Consider the following 20,223-nt stretch of genomic DNA (forward strand, 5'->3'; position numbering starts at 1 on the left):
GAAGAAGGGAAGGATTGTCTCCCCTGTGAAAGACGCTGACATGAAAGTAAAGATCAGGGTCTCATTACCAGTATCATAAAATGCCACCCACTCCGCTTCATAGTCCAGATAAACCCCAATCTTCCTAGGTCTCTCACTCAGGGGCATGGGAGTTTCTGGGGAGGTGAGAGCCCGGTACTGATCCCCACACCGCTCTACAGCCCAGATCCCCTGCTCAGGGTTAAATCTGATCCCTCCCTTCCTCCTCATAGACTCTCTGGCAACACCCACAGCCCCAAACCCTCCATCTCCCACCTCCACCTCCCAGTAATGTCTCCCTGAGCTGAACCTCTCACAGCCCAGCAAACAGAAAGAATGGAATCGCTCTGGATTGTCCGGCACCTCCTGCCGTGCAATTCCACGCCTCACGCTTTTCCCATCCTCAGACACGATGAGCTGGGCATTTGCTGTGTTTGGATCCAGGGTCACATTCGCTGCAGTGGAAAGAGAGAATCATGATGCTAAAGGCAGAGCCAGAGGTGCAGGAATGAGGGACTGGCCCTCCCACTCCCCACGGGCCTTGCCCCCTGCCCCTTCTCCTCCCCCAAAGGCCCAGAAGCTGGAGCCTGACCGGGGAACCTGTGCAGCTGTGGGGAGCCGTGGAGGGAGGTGGGGGGCGAGAGCAGCCCCTGGCCCATGTCCCTGCCCCCCAGATGACCCCCCACCCAGGGCTGATGGAGGGTCTGTGGCTCTCCACAGCAGCTGCCCGGGTGTCTCTTACCATGGCCTGGTGGCAGCTCTTTGGCCCCCGAGGCCCTGTCCCCAGGCCAGGCTGGAAGCTGCATCTGGGTCAGGGTAAGAGCCATGCGGGCAGCCGTGGGGAGCTGCAGACCCTCCACCTGCCCTGGTGGGGACCCAGGGGATGAGGACATGGGCCAGGGGTAGGGTGACCAGATGTCCTGATTTTATAGGGACAGTCTCGATTTTTGGGTCTTTTTCTTATACAGGCTCCTATTACCCCCACCCCCGTCCCAATTTTTCACATTTGCTGTCTGGTCACCCTAGCCAGGGGCTGCGCTCAACCCTCCTTCTGGAGCCGGCCCTGATCCCGTCATACCAACCCCTCCATAAACTTATCAAGCTTAGCCTTGAAGCCAGATATGTCTTTTGCCCCCACTACTCCCCTTGGAAGGCTGTTCCAGAACTTCACTCCTCTAATGGTTAGAAACCTTCGTCTAATTTCAAGTCTAAACTTCCTAGTGTCCAGTTTATATCCATTTGTTCTTGTGTCCACATTGGTACTAAGCTTAAATAATTCTTCTCCCTCTCTGATATTTATCCCTCTGATCTATTTATAAAGAGCAATCATATCTGCCCTCAGCAGAGTGCAGGACAGAGTCACAAACCCGAGCAGGAACAGGTCAGTAACACAAGCGAAAGGCCATCTGAGCCAGGTCTGAGATGCAGAATCTTTCCTCTCCTGCAGATGCCTCTCCCCAGAGAGGGGCTCAGAGACCCAGGAACGCTGGGGAGCCCCAGCAGGTTTTATTCCCATTTCTTTTTCATGAACAGAACCCCTGCTGTGCTCCTCCTTCCTAATATTTAAAGTCAGGTCACACCATAGCATGGTTTGATATACCCCTAATTTCAGTTCCATGGGGAATAATGAAGGCCAGGTACAAAGGGCTACCAGCCAAGAGGCCAACTCTCTAGAGTGAGGCGAGCCACCAGAAAAGGGCGTTAGGACAGTCTGAAGAAGCAGAGAGAGATTTTAGCCCAAACAGTGGTTAAAGTGGAATAAAACACAATGGGTCGCTCTCACAACTAGAGTTGGTGACATTGTTAGGCCAAAACTTTTGTTGGTGAAAAATGCAGATTCAACAACACAAACATTTTCCAAATCCATGTCAATTTTGCCAAATTATTTGTTTAAGACAAATAAAAATATTCAAAAAAAATCAGAATATTTTGTTTTGACTTTTTAAAAATGAAATATTTTGATTTTTTTGGTTGGGAACAATATTTCATTTCAAAATTTCCCTTAATTTTATTTTTAAAAAAGCAAAAAAAAAAAGTTTATAATGCTCAAAATATAACATTTTGTTTAAATCATTTTTTTAACTTTCTAAAAATTTTCATTTCTGGTCTGACCCAAAACAAATTTGTCTTCATTTTTTTGAAATTGCCAATGAACTGAAATATCCATTTTTCACCCAGGTCTCCTCACGACATTATCTAAGGAGGAAGGAGAAGATCATCTTCTGTTTTCAGCAGAGGAGAGGAAACTGCTATAGAATCCAACTTTAACAAAAACTGACAAAGTCGTCTTTTCCTCTGAAGACAAAACTCCCAGTATAGCCTGATCACTAGGATAGCTGACAATAAAAATTCCTATCAAATCGTACATCAGGAATAAGGAGGTCTGTGTGGGGAAGGGGATGTGTTCAGTGCTTAAATTTGTGCCAGGGCACGCCAGCATTGCGCCCCGGCATCTCTAGGCTTGGCAGTTTGTAGACCTGGTACCTCTGGGCTTGCTTCATCAATTATGAATGTAGGAAAAACGCTTGAGCCCCGGAACCTCTTTCATTACACATTAAGCACTGGATGTATATAAGAGCAGACCCATAGAGCAGCAGGTGAAACCGGTGTGGGAAGTTTTGTGCATCTTTGGCTTCTTCTCCCAGAACTGTGCAAATAACTGATTTTTAGGTTTACACCAAAAATAAATAAAAAATAATAATTTTGGGTCAACCAAAAATCTTAAAATGTGTTTGTTTTGGGTTGAGTGGCATATATTGTTTGACCCAGTATCCTGTTTTCTGACAACTCCAGGTGCCCCAGAGGGAATGAACAGAACGGGCAATCATCAAGTGACCCATCCTCTGTCACCCATTCCCAGCTTCTGGCAAAAAAGAAACTAAGTGATTTGCCCAATGTCACACAGGAGAAGGGATCTGAACTGAGGCCTTCAGAATTCTAGGCTAACACGCTAGCCACTGGGCTGTCCTTCCCCTATGAATGTGCACAGAATAACATCAGGACAGCATCCCATTCAAGTACTACCTGAGCATGTATTATCCAGAAAAATATTAATTCACTTCTCTCCATGTTCCCAAAGGAAGATTCCCCAGCAATACAGCTCACTTGGGGAACCACCTTCACCATTCAAATTTCAACCAGAGAAACTATTGCATTATCTCCTATTTGTGTTTTGTGTTGTTTTAAACTATTTCTACAAAGAAAGGGAGCAAGGATCTCTCCAGAAAGTGAAATTTGGACATTAGCTAAATACAAACTTTACTTACTTGGACAAACTAGGGCTTTTCTCCATTCTGAAACCAAGCAAATCAAATGAAGGTGAGCACTCATGTGAATAAGTTCATTGTTAAGATGAATCTGATTAATAAAAAAGGATGCATTACAGAAAAAGGGAGGGGGAGGGAAACGCTTACCAAGTTCTCTTTGAAGTCCACCTAAATAATAATAATAGTAATCATAATTTAAAAAATCAGAAATAAAGATGTTATGGAAGAGCTTTTCTCCCAAGATTAAATTAAGCCCAACCCCTTCATCAAAACCATCTCATGCCAAGACTTTTTAATCAGTCTTTGGGGAACAATTCCCTTCCAAACCATGGATAAGGCACCTCTGAAATCTTCCAGTATCAATTCTTCTAGTCCTACGTGGGGTTAAAGGCCACATCCTATACACAACTACTACACAGGGTGGGACGGGGTTGTAGGCAGTGAATTTATGTAATGTGATGATGTGACGGAGCGATTCTGGCGGGACCCAACAGAGAGTGCCAAATCAGGACCAATTGCTCAAACAGGGCAGTTACAGCCCTAGGCTGGGGTTTTTCCACCTCTAAGGCAAACCAAACCAGCCAGACAAAAGGACTTTGGTCTCACCCCACTGGCTAACCACAAGTCACACAAGTAATTTCCTTAGACACTCCAGTCTCCCAGTATCACCACCAGTGCACTCGTCCTGGGGATAAATGGTTATGAAAACCAACACCCCAATAAAAGAAAAAGGTTCTCTCAATCCCAAAGGACCAAGCCCCAGACTCAGGTCAATATACACATCAGATCTTACCCACAAATCACGCTGTTGCCAATCCTTTAGAATCTAAAATCTAAAGGTTTATTTACAAAGGGAAAAAGGTAGAGATGAGAGGTAGAATTGGTTAAATGGAATCAATTACATACAGTAATGGCAAAGTTCTTAGTTCAGGCTTGCAGCAGTGCTGGAGTAAACTGCAGGTTCAGATTAAGTCTCTGGAACATCCCCCGCTGGGATGGGTCAACAGTCCTTCGTGCAGAGCTTCAGTTTGTAGCAAAGTCCTTCCAGAGGTCAGAAGCAGGATTGAAGACCAGATGGAGATGATGCATCAGCGTTATATAGACTTTTCCAGGTGTAAGAATCCCTTTGTCCTCACGGTGGAAACTTACAGCAAAAATAAAATGGAGTTTGCAGTCACATGGACAAGTTTCTGCATACTTTGCTGAGTCACAAGGCGTGTCTGCCTTCTCTCCATGGGTCAATTGTGTAGCTGATGGTCCTTAATGGGTCATCAAGCCAGCTATGCAGGGCTGACATCAGCTTGTCTGGGACACTTCCCAGAGGCAGAGCAGAATACCAAATACAGACAGTACAGAGCCAATACTTATAACTTCAACTACAAAATGATACACAGACATACAGACAGCATAATCATAACCAGCAACCCAGAACCTGGTCTTAGACACCTTATATGACCCCCTTCACTTAAGATTTGGTGCCACTACAGGACCTTGGTTGCAACCCATGTTCTATATGGTTCCCATTTATATCAATAACGTCACAGATGATCACTGTAGATAAACTCCTTACCAACAGATAGTGTTGTATCTTTATCTTACTGTTAAATTGTTGTCTCCTATGTTACTATATTGTTGTATCTGATCTGGGACCCTAGTACAAAGTCAAGCCCTGCGTGTGTGTGTTGGAGTTGTTACTCGCAGCGTTCCAGTACATTTCTGTGATTCCACAGGAAGTACTACAATACCCCAGACTAGAGCTTGTCAAAACTCAGAACGTCTGTCACACAGTTTCATTAGGTGGCTGAGAATGTGGACCAGCATATCTATTCAATACTCTCAGTTTTAATCACTATCTCACAATCTTTTTGGTGACAAATCATTTGTTGTGTGTTCAGGGGCGGCTCTAGGATTTGCGCCGCCCCAAGCAGGGCGGCACTCCGCGGGGGGTGCTCTGGCGGTCGCCGGTCCCGCGGCTCCCGTGGACCTCCTGCAGATGTGCCTGCAGAGGGTCCACTGGTCCCGTGGCTCCGGTGGGCCTCCCGCAGGTATGCCTGTGGATGCTCGACTGGAGCCGCGGGACCAGCGGACCCTCCGCAGGCACGTCTGCGGGAGGTCCACCGGAGCGGCGGGACCAGCGCACCTTCCGCGGGCATGCCTGCGGGAGGTCCACCGGAGCCGCCTGCCGCCCTCCCGCGGGACGTCGTCCCAAGCGCGCGCTTGGCACGCTGGGGTCTGGAGCCAGCTGTAGATTTAGCAACGGTCTGTAGCAGACTCATATTGTATGTAGAGCAGCATGCAGGCAGGCCTGTAACACATTCACCAGTGGGTTGTAAAGAGTGATGCTCGTACGCAATGTTAAGCATGTGAGTACTCCCATTGACTTCAGCAAGACCATCTGTGTGCTGAAAATGAAGCATACGTTTAAGAATGTGTCGGCTCAGGGCTCCAATATAATTTTTTTAAGATTTACAGTTTTGCAGCGCAAGGTGTCTTTAGGTCTGATTATTAATTGTTAGAGCTGGTGAGAAAATAGTCTGTGTTTGGGGGGGGAGGGCATGTGACAATTTGGTTGACATTTTCCCTGCCCCTTTTTGGTCATTGGAAATAAAAATGATGATGAAAAATCAAAATTCAGAATACTTTGATTACTATTCCTCCCAGCCCATCACCCTTTGATTGCACTGGGAGTGGCATGTGTGCAAGGAATGAAAGGACAGACCGTAACATTATTATCAAAGTCTGTTTTTATTCTGACGTACCATTTTATAGACAACGATTTGTTACAAACACCCCAATCCTGCAAATGACCGAGCTGCTGTGCCATCTGAATAGCGGCCAAAGTTCGTGCATTTGATTTTCAAATTGACATTATTCCTTTAATTAAAAACAACAACAATTTAACTGTGTACAACTTCAACGGAGAGGTTAGATTGGGATAAAAATTGAACTTACTAATATTTTCAAGATGTGCCCCTAAAATAAAGCAAACAGAAATAAATACAAACTATTTAAGAGTTTTTTCAATGAACAAAGATTTATATTCTCCATTTTATATTGTCTAGATAATCGTTAATTACATTTCTGTCCATATTGTGGATTTTCTGGCTACAAGTGAAAATAAAAATTCAAAGGTTTACAGGTTTGAACTGTTTCTAGAAGTGGGGCCCCGTTCTGCTTCTGGGAGTCTGAGGTGTGCAGAGATTGCAAGAGTAGGCCCTAGAATGGTAACCACTAACACCACTTGAACAGTTAATATTCATTCGGTTCTATAACTCCGTCTTTAGCCTTTCTACTTTCCTTATCCTTCATATGGATTGGTTTAACTTTCTTCTAAACTGGGACATCTCTCCATTATACCCTTTCCCCTCCTTCTGGCTCCAGTGTTGCCTCTCTCTCTTCCAAGTTGTAGCCACTTCTGCTACCACTGACAACAGCCGAGCTCCATCCTCTTTGGAACCCTGCTTCAGGTACTTGAAGGCTGCTATCAAATCCCACCTCACTCTTCTCTTCTGCAGACTAAACAAGCCCAGTTCCCTCAGCATCTCCTCATAGATCATGTGCCCCAGCCCTCGGTCATTTTTGTTGCCCTCCGCTGGACTCTCTCCAATTTGTCCACATCCTTTCTATAGTGGGTCAGGGCAAAACTGGACACAGTACTCCAAATAACACTATCACAGCATCTGGAGGCTAATGCTGATATGGCTGAGGTAGGGGAGACATTTGTCATGCAGTCTAGAGCCTTCATGTCATGTGCGTGGTTCAAAAGAGCCAGGAAGCAGCTGACGTCTTCCCCAGCACAGGCAAGTCTCTAGCAGGATTTGAACTAGCCTGGCCAGCTTCTGCACAACCACTCTGCAGCCCACCGCAATGGGACCATGCAACAAATAAGGAGTGGGTGTGGCTAGAAAGCACTGCCGGCTGGTAACCTCTGGCTGGTGGACAAGATTTATATTAGCTGCAGCCAGGTGGTAGGGAGTAGAACAGCCCATAGGCTGCTGTAATCTAAAGCTGGGTGAATAACATGTTTTTCAGATCTCAGCAATTCCAAATAATTGGCGGGGAGTGGTGCATTTCAGGTTGAACCACAAAGATTTTTTATTTAGTTACTCTCAGTGAATAAAAAGCTCAGTAAAAAATTAGTTCCAGCTTGACCAAAATATTTTGTCTGACCTGAAATGAAATGTCTTGTTCTGATTTCAAGCATCTTCTTAAAAAAATAAAGGCATTTTCAAAACAAAAAGTCACTTTGAATCAAAAACTCAATGTTTCATTTTGAAAATGTGAAAACAAAACGTTTCAATTTCTTCAGATTTTTTACACCCAAACAATTTGGAAAATTCAACATGAATTCTCAAAACATTTTAATGTCACTGAATTTCCTTCCCCCCCCCTAAAAATAAAATTGGTTAAAAAATTCCACCCCTCTACTCTACTCTTCAGTAAGCCTGGGGTCTGTGTAGAACTGGCCAGGGAGCCATTACTGACTTCTCTGCCCAGGTGCTGCTGCAACTCTCAGTCAGCATTCTGAGTCAGTACCCCTGACTTCTAGTCACTTAAACATTTTCTCACATTGCTTCTTTACATCAAATCATTCACTGTATGTCTAATCTAAAGCTGCAGGAGTTTTGAGGGTAGAAAAATAAAATGATGTTATAATGGAAAGTAACACCCTCCTGTCAAAGTTAGAATCAAGACTCACAATTTGTCAGACCACTCTGTTTTTATTAGCGCAGCGCTCCGCCAATAACATTCAGATAATGTGAGTGGCCATGCAAGACCCAAACAGTCTTATTTATACAGATAAAAGAGCGGGAATCAAACAAAGGGACAAAGGAGAAAAACAGCAAAATTCACCTGGGGCATAGCATGCATATCCTACTTCCTTACTAACTCCTATCGATCTAAGGCTAATGCTTCACCAATTGCCCTTAAACGGTGCAATTGTTCTATGTTAATGTCTGTTTTCCTGACACCTGGACTCCAGCATTCCAGCGATTTTCCTTAAAGGTACAGACAGCATTTCTTTAATCCTATCTATTTTTGTAATATAATTCATTCTACTTTCACCCTCCAAAAAAAGTTTCGACTGGGGGAAATATAACTTACTAATTTCTTCATGGAGTTCACCTAAAAGAGAGAAAGAAATCCACATAAATAATTAGACGCTTGTAATATTTTATCTGCATCCAGATTTAGGCCTGATCCTGCAAACACTTATTCATGTGTAGTCGTCCCACTGAATTGCGTAAAGTTACATATTGGCTTAAGTCTTTGCAATATCTGGGTTCAATTGTTATTACATGGGATTTTTCTTTACTGCCTAAAACGTAGATGTTTCATTAGAAGAAAAATAGAACTTACTGATATTGTCAAGGTGTTTCCCTAAAATAAAACAAAAACAAATACAAATTATATCATTCATTTAATATTTTCATTTAAATTATTTAAGAACTTTAAGTGAATAAAAATTTCAAGGATTTTTTTCATTTTTAAATTAATTCCCAGTATCAAGATCGTCAGTACTAACATTTTCTTTCGTGTTGCATTACCCTTATGGATTCACTACACATACAGATCAATCCTTTCAAAGGTTGGCAGCTCTGAATTATCTGTAGGATTCAGGCCAATCCTGCTTCACAGACCCTAATCTCCTGTTGGCTTCACTGGTAATCGAGAGTGCAAAGACAGCAGGATCAAATCCTAAAATGCGAAGAGTTTGTTGATATGACTTGAGCCTTCAATATTTATTTGCTTTTCTAGCTAGGGAGGGTGTGAAATCTCCATCACTGGAGGTTTTTAAGAACAGGTCAGACAAACACTGTCAGGGACGGTCTAGGTATGCTTCACCCACATGTACCAAGGCAGGATGGGGGGAAGTGGCAGGACTAGAAGACCTCTTGAGGTCCCTTCCAGTTCTGCATTTCTACAATTCTCTGGGTCTTTATCAGTGCTGTTGCTTTTACTATAAAGATTGATGGCAGTATTTTCCTAGCTCTGTTCCCACTGAAGTTAGTGGGAGTTTCACCACTGACTTCAGTAAGAGCAAATTTAGGCCAGTCCCAGGTGCTTTTGATAATGCCAATCTAATAGGTTTAGACTGTCCCTTGTATGCCACAACTCAATTACGTTATGGCCCAATTCAGGAAAGCACTTACATAAGAACATAAGAACGGCCGTACTGGGTCAGACCAAAGGTCCATCTAGCCCAGTATCCTGTCTACCGACAGTGGCCAATGCCAGGTGTCCCAGAGGGAGTGAACCTAACAGGAAATGATCAAGTGATCTCTCTCCTGCCATCCATCTCCATCCTCTGACGAACAGAGGCTAGGGACACCATTCTTTACCCATCCTGGCTAATAGCCATTAATGGACTTAACCTCTATGAATTTATCCAGTTCTCTCTTAAACCCTGTTATAGTCCTAGCCTTCACAACCTCCTCAGGTAAGGAGTTCCACAAGTTGACTGTGCGCTGCGTGAAGAAGAACTTCCTTTTATTTGTTTTAAACCTGCTGCCTATTAATTTCATTTGGTGACCCCTAGTTCTTGTATTATAGGAATAAGTAAATAACTTTTCCTTATCCACTTTCTCCACACCACTCATGATTTTATATACCTCTATCATATCCCCCCTTAGTCTCCTCTTTTCCAAGCTGAAGAGTCCTAGCCTCTTTAATCTTTCCTCATATGGGACCCTCGCCAAACCCCTAATCATTTTAGTTGCCCTTTTCTGAACCTTTTCTAGCACTAGAATATCTTTTTTGAGATGAGGTGACCACATTTGTACACAGTATTCGAGATGTGGGCGTACCATGGATTTATATAAGGGCAATAATATATTCTCAGTCTTATTCTCTATCCCCTTTTTAATGATTCCTAACATCCTGTTTGCTTTTTTGACCACCTCCGCACACTGCGTGGACATCCTCAGAGAACTGTCCACGATGACTCCAAGATCTTTTTCCTGACTCGTTGTAGCTAAATTAGCCCCCATCATATTGTATGTATAGTTGGGGTTATTTTTTCCAATGTGCATTACTTTACATTTATCCACATTAAATTTCATTTGCCACTTTGTTGCCCAATCACTTAGTTTTGTGAGAGCTTTTGGAAGTTCTTCACAGTCTGCTTTGGTCTTAACTGTCTTGAGCAGTTTAGTAAGCTTAAACACACTTAAGCATGTGTTTCAAGACTAAAGTTAAACACTTGCTTAGGTGCTATGCTGAATTGGGGCCTCGGCCTCTAATCACTTGGATGCTACAGCGAACAATAAAACAGCATCAGAGTTTCTGTTGGAAACTTTATTTCTGTTCCCTTTCATGTTTCTTCCATTGCCTTTTGGTGACCTTAGTGCATAGTGAACCTTGGGGAGGGAGGGGGACTGCGCTGGAGAACAGAGTTAAAATCCTTAATGTGAGATGACTATTTACAGAAGGGAAAATGAGGAAAAAGCTAACTTACCCATTTCTGCCTGCAATCTCCCTACGGAAAGAAGAAAAAGCAAACCAGATACAAATAGCTATAATGCCCTGCTCCTGTCCAGGTGCCTACAGATACAGTTTTCATTATAAGCACAAAATTATTCACGCGTATTATTGTATATGTTTCCCCTAAGGTTACATGTCAGAAATGTGTTAGATATGCCCAATTTTGCAAATCTTTATGCACAGGAAGAGCATTATTCACATGTGTAATCCTGTGTAGGGTCGGGCTCTTAAAATTATTTTAAAAGCATTACTATTTTGATGGGTGGAATATGTTTTTGTCTACTCCTTGTTACTGAATTTTTTCCCATTTTTTTGTGCATTCCAAACTCCTAACAACTACTCTGGGAGTTATACATGTGGAAAGAATGAAAAACTAGACCTTAAAATCACTAATACTTTACTAACAATTTGAGGATATGGCTTGTTTTTCTATTTTTCTTGTTAACAGAATAAGAGCTGTTAGCAGCTGTGTAACTCAGTGAATTGTTGATTTTTCTGATCAGTGGCCAAACTGACCATCGCCCCCCCCACCCAACGTTTGTTGTTTCAGTTTGTTTTTTCCTTCACAAAATGAGGAATGAAAAAAACAAAACAGTTTGATTGAACAAACTGTTTTGAATATCAATTTGAATTGCTATTTTGAAACAAAATATCAATTCAGATTGACACTTTTGAAATGAAACATTGATTTGAATTCACATTTTTTAAACAAACCATTTTACCATTTCTGAATTCTTAAGTGTTTTCCATTGAAATTATTCAGTGAATTCAGCCCAAATTTGCAAATACTTTCAGGGCCCTGAAAAACATATTTCAGTGAATTTACAATCGCCCCCTCAAAAGTAGAAAAGAAAAGAAAAGAACCCCCCCCCCAGCCCAGCTGTACACCTTATGCCAAAGATTACACCTTGGGCAAGACATTCCAGCATTTTTATAACAATAATTAATAATGATGTGGCTGAGGCAGAAGACTGGATTTTCTGCTACTCTGGGGGCCCCTTTGATGTCTAGACTAAAAAGCAATTGGATCTCCCATGCCGAAGGCTTCCCTGGTGTGATGGAGTCCCTAGCAGGCCCGGACCTGGTGTACTCAACTTCTCAACATTGTGCCTGGTGCTGTGATCTGAGCTTGGATTTTCCAGGTTTGAAGGGACCCAAGTTTCACTGACATTCAGTGGCAAGTGAGCGCCTAACTGCCTTAGGTGCTTTTGAAAATCCCAGACTTTAAATGTATTCACAGATCCTGGGGTGTCCTGCCATATCCCTACAGGTGAATTAAGCCTACAGTGCTCACTAGGGCTTTGTCTACACTACGCAGCTTTTAGCGACATGACTGTCGGCAAAGTAGGGTGACCAGATCGCAAGAGTGAAATATCAGGACACATTGGGCGAGTGGGGGGTGGGGGGAGAGATGATGATGATAAACACAGGTGCACAGCCCTGACCAGAGCCATGAGAGGGGGCACACAGCCCTAGGAAGCTGTGAGAGGGGTTGTACAGCCCCTGCTGCAGCCCACATCACAAGCCACATGGCAAGGACTCATATGCCCCAGCTCCAGCCCCCAGTAGAAGCCATGGGGCCAGGGGCACAGGGTTCCAGCTCCAGCCCCCGGCTGAAGCTGCAGGACAGGGGCACAGAATCCTGGTTGCAAAGTCAGATCCAGTTGCAGGGCAGGGGAGCAAAGGGTTCCGGTTCTAGCTCTGGCTCCAGCCGCAGTCACAGAGGGGAGGCTCCCAGTCCTGCCTTCAGCCCCAGCTTCAGCCACTGACAGCTGAAGCAAACTACATCACACAGGTCTGGAATCAGTGAGTCTAAATTATAGACTTAGTCATAATACATATTTAAACATACAGATTTATTTGTACACTAAACAAACAACAGGGGTAAAGGGCCGGGTTTTTTATTCAGTCAATAAATCAACTTCCCAATTTGCAGACCTCTCAGATATGCCAGAAGTCTAGTACTTCTTGGATGACTTTGCCATAGTCATGACTTGCTTCTGGGCAATCACAAAGCTGTAGAAGTCCTTGCAACTCATCCGGAAATTCATTTTGACAAGGGTTTTACTCCGCACCAAGTCTATGCTGCTTCGATTCCGGACATCAGTCCATGCACCTTTCATGATTGAAAATACACGCTCTGAGTATGCATTGCTTACGGGTATACTGAGCACGTATGACACCAGCTTTGCCATGTTCAGGAATTCAGTGCTACTGTCCTTGTTTCTCAGCACTTGAGACCAGAGTTCCCCAACTGAATAGTTTCCAGGCTCCAACTTGGAGTTGATGTCTTTGATGATACAGTATTCATCATAGAGCTGATCAAGATCCACTGTTTTCTGAAGGTTTACAGCTGTCACGGCCACAGACAGATCCTTGTATTCGAATACCCTATTAACTTTGATGTTCAAGCACTGGGTATTGAACAAGTAGCCAGTTGTTGAAAAATCAAACCATTTCTCCAAATATAGGATCGACACATCGTAAAATTTCATGAAGTCTTTCTGGAGACATGCAGCAGTGACAGGCAGCATCTCAGTTAATGCACTTTCAACTTTGGAGCCAAAGAATATGTCATTTTTCCGTTGCTGAAGTTTAATTCTCAGAGTATTCATTATGGCATACACTTCACATGCTGTCATACTCTCATTTTCCAAACAGAGCACAGTATCATTGAAGATTTTCAGGACATTCTGGAGGAAAAACAGATGAACCTCAACTTTGCTAGGCCCCTCACCTTGTTCACCATTTTCCCTGTCTGAGAACAGCATCCATAGAAATTTTGGGCACTTCTCACTGCCCAGAGAAACAAAGTAGCACTTAACAGCCTGCCACGTATTTACAAGCCTGTTTACAGCTGGGAAAAGACTCAACCAGCGCGTCGGAACATGGCGCAGTAAAGTGGCATACTCCATATCCACAAAGTCAAACATATCCTTCAATGCTGCTACTCTCTTAGCGGAACTGCTGAAATGATTGAACATCTTAATCACCAGAGTCTCAATGTCAACTTGTAGGGTATTGCTAGCATGTTTCACGGCGTTGTGCACAACATGGGCAGGGCAGTTTGCTGGCAAGATATTTTCATTTTGTTTTTTTAAATTCTGGTACACGGATTGTCGCTTTCCATAATTCACGTTTGCATTATCAGCACAGTAGGAAGACACTTTGTTTAGGTCTAGTTTGTGTGTCGCAAGTTTTTCAAGTAATGTGGTGCTTATTGCCTCTGCAGTCTCTTCACTTTGCTCATAGAAGTCTAACAGTTTATCTTGGACCCCATGTTCAGGTGTCCAGTATCTCAGTGATAAGGGGAAAGTTTTCACATTGCCCTTGTTAGATGCATCTGTGGCAACTGAGAAATAGGGACCATCTGGTTTGCTGAGGTCTTTTAAAAATTCTGTTGAGAGCGGTGACAGCACATTTTTGATCAATGCCTCCGCTTTAGTCCGGCCACAGCTGATGTGCTTCGCAATCGTTGAATCTGGATACAAGGTAGGCACCAGTTTAAGTTCACAGTCACATGAGCGATAGGAGTGTTGATGGACTACTGACTGTGTGGTAAACTTGAGTTAGCTCAGTAGCGATAACCTTGTTATTGAAGGATTCATTTGGCTTGCTGAAAAAATGTGAGACCAGGGTATTGCTCTTGTGAGTCTGGGTGTTTTGTCCATGATTTTTTGATTCAGCATGATGCTTAACATCAGACTCACCACCATGGCAAATGCTAAATTCCTTCCTGCATGCTTTACAAAAGGCTTTTGTATCACACTCATAGGATTTCCGAATCCAGGTGTAAGTGGCTTCCCATTCTGTCCTGTATCTGCACTGTCTTTTTTGGTTTTTGGTAGTTCGCTCCTCCCTTGCCGTTGCCATTTCAGGTGGGGTTTTCGGCTGAAGACCGTTAGCTAGATAGCTAGCCACTGAAAAGAACTGAGCAGTCTCTGTGCTTCTTACGTGTTATTACGTGCTCACTGTAGTTTGTCCTACGGTATGCACTGTGGTTCAGAACTGTAAACTACATATTCCTACTGTAAATTTGTGTTACACTGGAAAACAACCTGAAAAACCAAAATTGCCAGTAGATGACCGATCACAATCGGGTTTAATGGGACATTCCCAATCAACTAATTTTCTATTTCACTACCAAATGTAAAATTTTACCTGAATATCGGGACAAATGGCGTCCCGATTGTACATCAAGCAGATGTACGCTGCCAGGTGCAATCCCTGCTTGCTAATGTGGGTAAGTGAACTGGGCAGCAGCTTAGCAGTTCTCAGCCCCAGCCTGCCCTGCGTAGAATCAGCATGTGCAGAGGCAGGTGCCTCCTTTCCTTAGCTCTGCCATGAGCAAGGTGGACCGGTCTGCACACACTCTGCTGTGGAGGAGGATGCAGCCTCTGACACTTACCTCAGGGACCTGCCGGCCGTTTTCTGGGAGCCACCTCAAGTAAGCACTGCCGGGACCCACGCCTGCATTCCCTACCCCCGCCTTCAGTTGAGGAGGTGAGCAGCAGGAAGGGCAGGGCCGGCCAGGGGAAATGGGGCATGCATGGCGTGGCCAGAGGCACACTGGTCCGGCTGGCCCTGTGCTACCAGCATGCCCCTTCCTGTTGGGGGTGGGCCCATGCTGCGCCACACAGCTCCCCTGCCCAGTGCCCCCAGGATCCATTATGTCTTGCACCCCCTGAACCCACTATGCCCAGAGCTCCCCCACAACAAATGCACAGTGTTGTGCACACCACCACCCTTACCCAGCACCCCCCCACCCATAGCCCCACCACAGCTGCCCAGCACCCCACACAGAACACCCCCACTTGCTAGTTTCCCAATACATACAGATTTCCCCTCCCTCCCTCCCTCCCTCCGCCCTTCCCCACAGCCCCACCACCACAACTACACAATGCCCCACACAGATCCCCCCGGCCCCGTGCCACACACAGATCGCCCCCCCTGCCCCGCCCCCCCCCAGGCCCCCACTGCCTAGCACCCCAAAACACACAAACCTCCCCCACTGCCCAGCACCCTCCACACCCTCACAGCCCAGCATCCCCACACACACCTCCCAGACACTCACCATCACACCCTGCCCCCTTCCCTGGCTGCACTCACCAGCCCTGCTGGGAGGTCTCTGGCTCCTAGGGTGAGAGCGGCAAATGGAGTCTGCAGACTCTGCACGTGCTGCACCCGCCACAAGCACGAGCTCCGTGGCTGGTGGCTCCCATTGGCCAGGAAAGGCGCCAATGGGAGCTGCTGGAGCCGTGGAGCGGGGCTTGCAGGCACCAGCAGCATGCAGAGCCCCTCCCTCCCCTCGAGGGACCTGCCAAGGAGCAAGGTGAGTCACAGCGGGTGCTTACCTGGAGTGGCTCCCGGGAAGCATCCGGCAGGCAGGTCCCTCTGGCTCCTAGGGTTGCGGGTCAGGTCGGGTCGAGGAGGGAAGGTGGGGCGGGGGTGGGGGAAGAAAGCGGCGCGGTGGAGCTGCCGCCGATCGCGGTCGCGGCTTTTTTTTTTTTTCTTTTCCCCCCTCTCCTGCCGCTTGCGGTGGCAAAACGTGGAGCTGGCCCTGCTGCTGCCGGCGCCTGCAAGCCCCGCCCCCGCAGCACGCGGCGGAGACCTCCTCGCCTGCCTGGGGCTGCACTGCAGGCTCCTGCCGGGGGGCGCACGCACCGGGAGCTGCCCCAGGGAGGTGAGCCAGCGGCGCCGGTGGCAGCTTGCAGACGGTTCTAGCCAGACGGTCCCGATATCGGGACAAAGTGTGTCCCGACCGATGTAAGGTCGGGACGCGGGACAAGTCCCCTAAAATCGGGACTGTCCCGATAATATCGGGACGTCTGGTCACCCTACGGCAAAGCCCTGTCGCTAAAAGCTGGGCAGCGTAGCTGCTGTTTGGTAGCTCTTTGGCTGACAAAATATTTCCACTCCCAATGAGCAGCGTTCGCTCTCTCCTGCCAACAACGTGCTGTTCACACTGGCACCTGTTGTGGCAAAACGTTTGTCTTTCGGGGGGGGAAAGAGGGTTAACACCTCTGAACGACAACAGTTTTGTTGTCGCCAGAGTAGACACAGCCTAGCATGCAACTCCACACAAACCATTGCATCAGAGGAGGTCACAACTTACTAATTTCTTCTTGGAGTTCACCTTGAAAACAAAGGGAAAGAACTAGATAAGTAAATGAAAGCCTATCCCGAGCTTTGTTTCATTGCATATGGCTCTCAAGCTCAGCGTTCATAAGCCCTCTAATTGATTACTTTGACCCCAATCCCTAACGGGCAGTTTACTGTAACCCCGCTGAGCGCCACGACTTCAACGGGACAACACCTTGAGAAGGAAGCTCAGTGTGTGTCTAAGTCTCTCTAGCCTGGGCACCGGAATGACTGTTGATGTCCAGGGGACAATGCCCAGCAGTGCAGATCGGGGTCTGCAGGGTCAGGGCCTCCGGTCGTATTTTCTTTGTAGAACAGGAAGAGCAGATCTACACAGGGGTGAGCTGGAGCCGGTTCGCACTGGTTCACACGAACCGGTTGTTAAATTTAGAAGCGGTTTTAGAACCGCTTGTTAAGTGGCTTCCCTGCGAGGGAAGCTTTGATGGGCTCTGGCCGGGAAGGGTGTAATTCCTCCTCCCGGCCGCCGGGGGGCGCCATGCTGCACTGCGGGAGGCATGTGAGCTGCCTCCTGGCCCTGTTGCTGCTGCTCCTCGGAGCTCTGGCCCTGGGGCTCCTCCTGCTGCCTGGTGGGTGCCTGGCTGCCTCCTGCTGCTCAGGCTGCTCCCCCCCCCTGTGAGTGTCTGCACCCCTCCCCCGCTCCCCCTGCCTGCACCCCCTGCTGCAGCCAGGCCCTGTCACCCTGCCCCCTGCCTGCACCCCCTGCCCTGCCACCCCCCATTGCACCCCCTGCCTGCACCCCCTGCCCTGCCACCCCCCATTGCACCCCCTGCCTGCACCCCCTGCCCTGCCACCCGTCATTGCACCCCGTGCCTGCACCCCCTGCCCTGCCACCCCCATTGCACCCCCTGCCTGCACCCCCTGCCCTGCCACCCCCATTGCACCCCCTGCCCTGCCACCCCCCATTGCACCCCCTGCCTGCAGCCCCTGCCCTGCCACCCCGCATTGCACCCCCTGCCTGCACCCCTGCCCTGCCACCCCCATTGCACCCCTGCCTGCACCCCTGCCCTGCCACCCCCATTGCACCCCTGCCTGCACCCCTGCCCTGCCACCCCCATTGCACCCCTGCCTGCACCCCTGCCCTGCCACCCCCATTGCACCCCTGCCTGCACCCCTGCCCTGCCACCCCATTGCACCCCTGCCTGCACCCCTGCCCTGCCACCCCCATTGCACCCCGTGCCTGCACCCCCTGCCCTGTCACCGCGCACTGCACCGCCTGCCTGCTACCCCTGCCCTGTCACTCTGCCCCCTGCCTGCACCCCCTGCCCTGCCACCCCCCATTGCACCCCCTGTCTGCACCCCCTGCCCTGCCACCCCCATTGCACCCCTGCCTGCACCCCTGCCCTGCCACCCCCATTGCACCCCTGCCTGCACCCTGCCCTGCCACCCCCATTGCACCCCTGCCTGCACCCCTGCCCTGCCACCCCCATTGCACCCCTGCCTGCACCCCTGCCCTGCCACCCCCATTGCACCCCTGTCTGCACCCCTGCCCTGCCACCCCATTGCACCCCTGCCTGCACCCCTGCCCTGCCACCCCCATTGCACCCCTGCCTGCACCCCTGCCCTGCCACCCCCATTGCACCCCTGCCTGCACCCCTGCCCTGCCACCCCCATTGCACCTGCCTGCCTGCCCCTGCCACCCCCATTGCACCCCTGCCTGCACCCCTGCCCTGCCACCCCCATTGCACCCCTGCCTGCACCCCTGCCCTGCCACCCCCATTGCACCCCTGCCTGCACCCCTGCCCTGCCACCCCATTGCACCCCTGCCTGCACCCCTGCCCTGCCACCCCATTGCACCCCTGCCTGCACCCCTGCCCTGCCACCCCCATTGCACCCCTGCCTGCACCCCCTGCCCTGCCACCCCATTGCACCCCTGCCTGCACCCCTGCCCTGCCACCCCCATTGCACCCCCTGCCTGCACCCCTGCCCTGCCACCCCATTGCACCCCTGCCTGCACCCCTGCCCTGCCACCCCCATTGCACCCCTGCCTGCCCCCATTGCACCCCTGCCTGCACCCTGCCCTGCCACCCCATTGCACCCCTGCCTGCACCCCTGCCCTGCCACCCCCATTGCACCCCTGCCTGCACCCCTGCCCTGCCACCCCCATTGCACCCCTGCCTGCACCCCTGCCCTGCCACCCCCATTGCACCCCTGCCTGCACCCCTGCCCTGCCACCCCCATTGCACCCCTGCCTGCACCCCTGCCCTGCCACCCCCATTGCACCCCTGCCTGCACCCCTGCCTGCACCCCTGCCCTGCCACCCCCATTGCACCCCTGCCTGCACCCCTGCCCTGCCACCCCCATTGCACCCCTGCCCTGCCACCCCCATTGCACCCCTGCCTGCACCCCTGCCCTGCCACCCCCATTGCACCCCCTGCCTGCACCCCTGCCCTGCCACCCCCATTGCACCCCTGCCTGCACCCCTGCCCTGCCACCCCATTGCACCCCTGCCTGCACCCCTGCCCTGCCACCCCCATTGCACCCCTGCCTGCACCCCTGCCCTGCCACCCCCATTGCACCCCTGCCTGCACCCCTGCCTTGCCACCCCCATTGCACCCCTGCCCTGCCACCCCCATTGCACCCCTGCCCCCGCCCGCAGCCCCTGCCTGCAGCCACCTCCTGCTCCCAGCCGCTCTCCTGTGTGAGTGTCTGCAGCCCCCGCTCCCCTCTGCCCACATCTGCCCCTGCCACCCTCCCCGCCCGCAGCCTCTGCCCCTGTCAGCCCCTGTCTGCACCCCTGGCCAGAGCCAGCCCCTGCCATCCGTCGTGCCCCACCGCCTGCCCCCAGCCACAGCGCCTGCCCCCTGCCCCCCCGCCTGCCACCCGCCCCCACCCGCAGCCAGCCCGTGCCACCCCCTGCCATCCGTCCTGCCCACAGCCAGCCCCTCCCTGCCTCCCCTCCCAGGGCCACCCCCTGCCTGCACCCCTTGCCCACAGCCAGCCCCGGCCCCCAGCCAGCCCCTGCCATCTGTCCTGCCACAGCCCCTGCCATCCCTCCTGCCCCCTGCCACAGTCCCTGCCTGCAGCCAGCCCCTGCCCACAGCCCCTGCCACCCCACCCCCCCCGCCCACAGCCCCTGTCCGCAGCCAGCCCCAGCCCCTGCCCACAGCCCCTGCCACCCCCCTGACCCCTGCCACAGCCCCTTTCCCCGCCACAGCCTGTCTGCACCACCTGCCCACAGCCAGCCCCTGTCTGCACCACTTGCCCACAGCCAGCTCCTGTTGCAGCCAGCCCATGTCACACTCCCTGCCTCCAGCTAGCCCTGCCCCACGCCCCTGTCTGCAGCCAGCCCCAT

At 49.6% G+C, this 20,223-nt stretch overlaps 1 protein-coding gene across 3 annotated transcripts in view; it reads left to right on the top strand.

Moving 5' to 3' along the window:
- Positions 1-20,223, top strand: part of LOC120384921 (maestro heat-like repeat family member 5) — a 924,418-nt gene that overhangs the window by 642,978 nt on the left and 261,217 nt on the right. The gene's annotated exons all lie outside the window — the stretch shown is intronic.

Source organism: Mauremys reevesii, linkage group 17 (assembly GCF_016161935.1).
Source record: "Mauremys reevesii isolate NIE-2019 linkage group 17, ASM1616193v1, whole genome shotgun sequence".
NCBI lineage: Eukaryota > Metazoa > Chordata > Testudines > Geoemydidae > Mauremys > Mauremys reevesii.